General features: G+C 46.8%; 1 pseudogene; it reads left to right on the top strand.

The window, feature by feature from the left end:
* Nucleotides 1-5,570, top strand: part of LOC109293894 — a 7,884-nt pseudogene extending 2,314 nt beyond the window's left edge.
* The last annotated feature ends 548 nt before the right edge of the window (nt 5,571-6,118 follow it).

Here is a 6,118-nt window from a genome sequence, read left to right as displayed (position 1 = left end):
TTCAGCCCCCACCCCTATCCCTCACCCCCTACTTACCAGCACAGCATCCAAGTACAGCTTCCTATAGCAGCAAGCAGGGACTGCCCAAACCTCCAAAGCTGTCCAAATCTTTTCTGAATCAATTCGGAGAACTTTGAATCACTTCGGACCTTTTTATTGATCTCCTGATTTGATTCAGAGATTTGGCTACTGAATTGGGCCGAATCTTCTCCAGATCAAATCAGCACCCAAAGCTTCACACAACCCTAATAATAAATCTTACCTTAATATTTCCCATCCTATTTTTGTGGGTGGAGATAGAAATGCAGGTTTTGGCCATAGCTGGACCTATGCCATATCTTTGGGTAAGATATTCCCAGGTGAGGTTGTAGACACCAGCTGGTATTTGTTAATAATTATGGTGTCTAAATTCTTTTCCCCCTGTAGCTATAATCTCTGCAATCCCATTATCTCAAGCAACCAACATTTTTACAAGTAAATGATAGTTCTGGTTGCCTAACTGATTTTACAAGGCACTGGGCACCTGGTTTCTGAAAATCCGTCCTCTAAATTAGTGGTTCTCAAGCTTTTTGGAACCGGGACCCATTTGTAAACTTCAGTGGCCAGTCCCAAACCAGTGCCCCTCACTCTTGACTCGCTGCCCTCCACCTCCAGGCCCTAGAACCCCAGTGTGTGGGGAACAGTGTGGGTGTGCGGGGTAGCAGAGATGTTTGTTGGGCATAATAGACCCCAAGCAGCCCCTTGCAGGCTGGAACTCTGCCAGCCTGCAAGGAAAAAGCCACTGTTTCCCATATTTTTCTTCTTTAAAGGAGAATCCATTTTTAAAATTTGTTCACAACCCTTTCAAATATTCTTGCAACCTACTATTGGGTCATGACCCACAGGTTGAGAAACGCTGCTCTAAATCATCCCAGGTTGAAAAAAATAGAGGTTCCTAAAACAAAAGACTATATAGTGTTTGCAGATTCCTACCCCAAGACATTTGACACCTACCAAAAAAAACTATGAATCTGTCTCCAGTGTATTAGATGCTTTTGAAAACTGGTTTCCGGGATAAATAAATGAGAGATTTGTTCATTTCCACTTAATACTAGTGAAGAAGTGAGAAGCAGCTCTTCAAAATGAAACTCCCTCTGAATTTTCTCCACATTTCTGAAATATGTTTTCAAGATATTGCATTGATACAACTTTTTATTTTGCAGAAGCCTATGATAACGTATGCTGCTCTATAACCACAAAGAGTGAATCAGTGGTCATGTGTGTTGGGTAAGTGATCTCTCTCTATTTGCATCTCTGGAAACCATTTATGGCATTTCACCTGGTAGGTTTGGGTGTCCACTGTATGCCTCAAATCAGTAGGGATATGCAAAGTGGGCCCTATTTGATTCGATTTGGCCCGAATCAGGGAGTGATTTGATTGTTGATTCAGATCACTGTCCCTGATACGATTCGGCCGAATCTGAATCTAAAGATTTGATGCTGATTCAGACATAGGCACAGCTTTAAATGTTTTTTCTACATACTTTGAGGTACCAGACGCAGCTCATGATTGCTGCAAGCTGGGACGCATGGAGCATCCCACAGGAGCACAGGGCGGCCCTCCATGTGCTCAGCAGTGAAACTGGAAGTGGGGAGCACGCTGGGGGACCCTCTGCACCTCTCTGGCTTGGCGATCGGCCATGGGGGGGGGGGGCCCCAGGTGCCCCCCCCGACCCAGGAGGCACCAGGCACCAAGCCAGGAGGGATCTGGGGTCCTCCCCACGCACTCCCCAGCAGACCCGGAAGTGGACCAGAAATGCTTTTGGTCCACTTCCGGGTCTGCTGCCAAGCGACCTGGGGAGCCCCCCGCACTCCTGTGGGACTCTCCATCCACCCCAGCATTGCAGCACTTACAAGCCACTGCTACCTAGAGGCATGCAGAAAAAACATCTAAAGCTGTGTCTATGTTCAAGTCTTCAAATCTTTCTGAACTTCTCCGAATCGATCCGGAGGGTTCCAATTCGATTCAGAGAGATTAAAGGGTCCTCTGATTCGATTCAACCAGTGAATCAGGCCAAATCTCCGCCGAATTGAATCAGGGACCAAAGCTTCACAAAGCCCTACAAATCAGCTACTAGACCTTGAAAAGAGAAAGTTAATCAGAAAAAGGAACACACTGATCTTGTAGGGTAACTTGGAAAAGATCTGGAACAAGTCTGGTTCAGAGCCGAAAAGAATAGATGAAACAAATGGGAAGAAAGGACTTGAAAGGCATCCTTTTACCCAATGTTGGGTGCTATGACCTGTGCTTTGTAGGAGGACAAAAATGCTCAGATGTCTTACTGCATGCAGGGTGACCCAGCTGGATCAGTGTTTGGAATGGCTGTTGTCCATGCAGAGTGGCTTCCTGGTTCACACCCAGCAATTGGCAAAGGAGTCATTTGGAGTAGAATCCAATTGGTTTTAGGTCACATAAATGGCCATTTTTCACTCCTCCAACTGGCAGTTTTTGGCACATATGCAAAGGAAGCTTTTCTGTCTACAAACATGTGTGCATGCACTCTGCATGATCTCCATCCCTGTGCATTAGGCTACATACTGTACAAGAACTTACATAGCCATGTGTACACACATATTGTGGAAAGGACCAGTGTCTAGGGCCCAGTAGTACTGACCTACCAGTAATGCTCCCAGCCCCCTGATCACAGGTATGGCAATATCTAAGGTGCTAGCCTATACTATCCTGCAACACCTTGTTCTGACGGCACAGATTTGGGAGGCAGCTCTCAGTTTAGCTGGTGTGACACCTTAAGTGCCTGTCTCTGCTCTCTTATGTGGCCCAGTCAGTAATCAGATCAGTCTGTTTTCAGGGTGTCTCTGCCTACAGGGAGTCTTGGTCTCCTGTCTCGTATCTGGCCTCTGAACAAGGTGAGTCTGTATGCAGGGCTTTCCCCAGCCTGTTCTCAGCTCCCCGTCCAGCAGAACACACAACTGCATCATGCCAGATGCCCTCAGTGCCCTCCTCACTTCCCTAGTGAGGAGGCCATATAATATGGCCTAATTAGGATGTTATTTAAGAAACACCATGGCATAAAAAGAACTCCATAGTTCTCTTCATAGCTTCTGGTTTCACATAGGTCCAAATAGTCACTCAGTGCCTTGCAGATGAAGAACACAGTGGTCTTAACCAGAATGTGCCAGCTCTGTGGGGTGCTTTTCTGCAGGCTTCCCCCTTTCTATTGCTGGCTGTCCCCCAGCTTTGGCCCCTCTAGCAGTTTGCAGTCCTCTCCCTCCCAGCACCCAACTCCTTGCCCTTTGAAGGGAGGCAAGATTCATTTTTGCTTCTTCAGACTTCACTTCCCTGGCTTGCAGTTCCCGTTTTGGTACCCTCTGCAGCATCACTGCTCTCTTCTGTCACTGCCAGCTCTTTGTTGTGCTGCTGCTCCTGTTGTAGCTGAGACTGAGGTGGGCTCTTAGTGACACTGGTGACTTGTTCTGTTGTCCTCAGGGACTCTGCCTCTGCAGCCTATCCCTCTTCACATGTGACTGCTATCATAGCCCCTTGTGCTTTCTGTAGCCTTACCGCATGGGAGCACTTCTGGCAAAGATCTCTTTTCCCCATGTGCTTCTTCAGGGCCCAGTCTGCAATCTCTGTCATGCCTCTTTCACTGTCATCAGTGGCCTCCACCTAAAACTCTTACTATTTGTCTCCCCTCTTGGGATTCTTCCTACTGGCTGGTCAGCACTTCTAGCAGCGTCACAGTTTCTTTCAGCTCTTGTTTGCTCCCAGCCCTGTTTCCTGACTCTAGGCACTCCAGCTCCGGACTCTGCTTTCCCTTCCACTTGGTGAGCTCAGCATCAAACTTCTGCTGCTTATAGCTCAGCACCTCACTGAGCACCTGGTTCTTCTTGGCCTGCTTGATGTTGTCCTACCTCCACACAGGTGGTGTTGTCTGCCTGAAACCGCTGCAGCGCCTGGTCTCGTTCTAAGAATGTGAAAGTGCACGTGGAGCTCTGTCAACTCCAGCTTGGCTCTGGCAAGCTCCTTGTGCAAGGCATTTGTGTCTCTGCCTCTGTTCCAGCTCTTCGTGGTGTTTGTGCTTGAGAGAGGACTGCTCGGCCTGCTGGTGCTGGTACAGGTGTTTCATTGGCATCAGCTCCTTAGTGAGGGGTTGGGCACTGGTGAGTTCCTGTTGCATCAAGGATGAGAGCTGCTCATTCTGGATGTAGATCTCCTGCCAGGCCTCTGGATAAAGCACTTCCTGGGGCTCATCTTGGGAGCTCAGCTGCCTCTTCAGCGCCTCTATCGATGCTTTCTGCCTTCTGCTCAGGGCTGTCTGTGGCTGGCAGCCCTCTCTACAGCTCGAATCCTCCTATCCTACATACTCACCTCACTAACAGGGGTCAGGTGCCCCTCATGCACCTCTGAAGAAGAAGCTTTCTCCATATTAGTGGAGCCAGACAAGTGAATACTGATCATTGTTGACTATCCAAAAACCTCTCTCATATTGTTAGGTTAAGGTTTTTATTTTATTTACCTTCATTTACCCGCATGGTAGGAAGTTTTATATACTTTTATATCTTTTCCAGTGTATTTTACTTGAAAGAAAAAAATGGTCCCACTCATCAGAGCTGCTGAAATTACAACTCCCTCTGGTATTTTAGGTATCGCTTAGCTCCTGAGCACCCATTTCCAACCCAGTTTGACGACTGTCTCGCTACTACCATCCACTTTATGAGGACGGCAGAAGACTATGGGGTGGACCCCACTCATGTTATTTATTGTCTGTGGAGACAGCAGTGGAGGCACAATTGGTGCTGCTGTTTGCCAGGCCCTGGTGAAAAGAACGGACCTCCCCAGGGTGCAGGCACAGATCCTGATCTACCCATTTCTCCAGGCTGTGGACTTTAATTTGCCTTCATATCAGCAGAACCGCAGAATACCCCCTTTGCTAAGGAAACGTACTCTCCACGTAGGTCTGAAGTATGTAAATAGGGAGGTATCATTAGTAGATGGCCTGCTTAAAGGTATTCATATTCATAAAGATTTAAGGGAGAAATATAGCAAATGGCTGAGTCCAGACAATATCCCGAATGAATTCAAGATCGGGGCTATGAACCACCTAAACTCTCTCCATGTGTAGAAGAGTATTGTACCAAAGCCCAGCCATTTCTGACGTTAATTTTTTCCCCACTTTTATCTGAAGATGATGTTATCTGTCAGCTCCCTGAATGTTTCATTTTGACCTGCGAGTATGACGTGGTCAGGGATGATGGGCTGCTGTACAAGAAACAATTAGAAGACAATGGTGTCAAGGTGACCTGGTGCCACCTGAAAGATGGCTTTCATGGAGTGGTCTCTGTAGCTAATTGCAGCCAATTTATTTCATTTGAGGCTGGTTTGAGAGGAATCGACACCATAGCAAAGTTTATAAGAAGTTTATAAAGAAAACCCTGTTCTTCAGGCTGCGAGCCTGGCATTCTCTTTCCAAACATGCTTCTCTTAACCATCCAAAAAATGTCATGACCCTCTCAGCTGTCAGAGGTTTTAAGTCAACTCTGAATTTCCATCCTTGGAGCTGCCCTCTCACATTTTGATGAAAGACTTGTCCCTGTAGGAAAGGTTGCTGTAGTGCAGCCGGTGTAAGGGAGAAGCACGGGGTTTGGTCATCAGAAATAACAAAGGGACTTAGGGGTCTGATCTGGAGATGAGGGGAGGATGAGTCTGCAGGATAAGTAGAATAATGATTTGGGGTGGAGGGTTGAGGCACAGATTCTGATGCCTTGTCCAGAAAGACGTATATTTGTTGGAGGTTGAATCAAAGTGAAAGCTGACGGGGCCTACCGAACTGAAGGGATATGAGGATAGTTATTAGGATTTTCCAGATTATTTAATCATAGCATTATTCCCCATCAGTCTAACATTGTTCATGCTTACTGGTACAAGGCTGTGAATTTGTCAGATGATGTATTCCTTCCAGATGTTGCAACAAGTAAAATGTTCTGAAATGAAATCTCTGTGCTAAGCTGTCATGAGGGTATTTGCTGATCAGCCACTGCAAAGAGGGCCTGTCTTTGGGGATCCTGGGCCTGCCTGATCCAGAGCAGAAAGTATTTTGATGAATAGATTTCTTGTGAT

This window comes from Gavialis gangeticus, unplaced genomic scaffold (assembly GCF_001723915.1).
Source record: "Gavialis gangeticus isolate Ggan-Ray unplaced genomic scaffold, GavGan_comp1, whole genome shotgun sequence".
Taxonomy (NCBI): Eukaryota; Metazoa; Chordata; order Crocodylia; family Gavialidae; genus Gavialis; species Gavialis gangeticus.
Note: the sequence above shows the minus strand (reverse complement) of the source record. Positions and strands in the feature narration are given on the sequence as shown.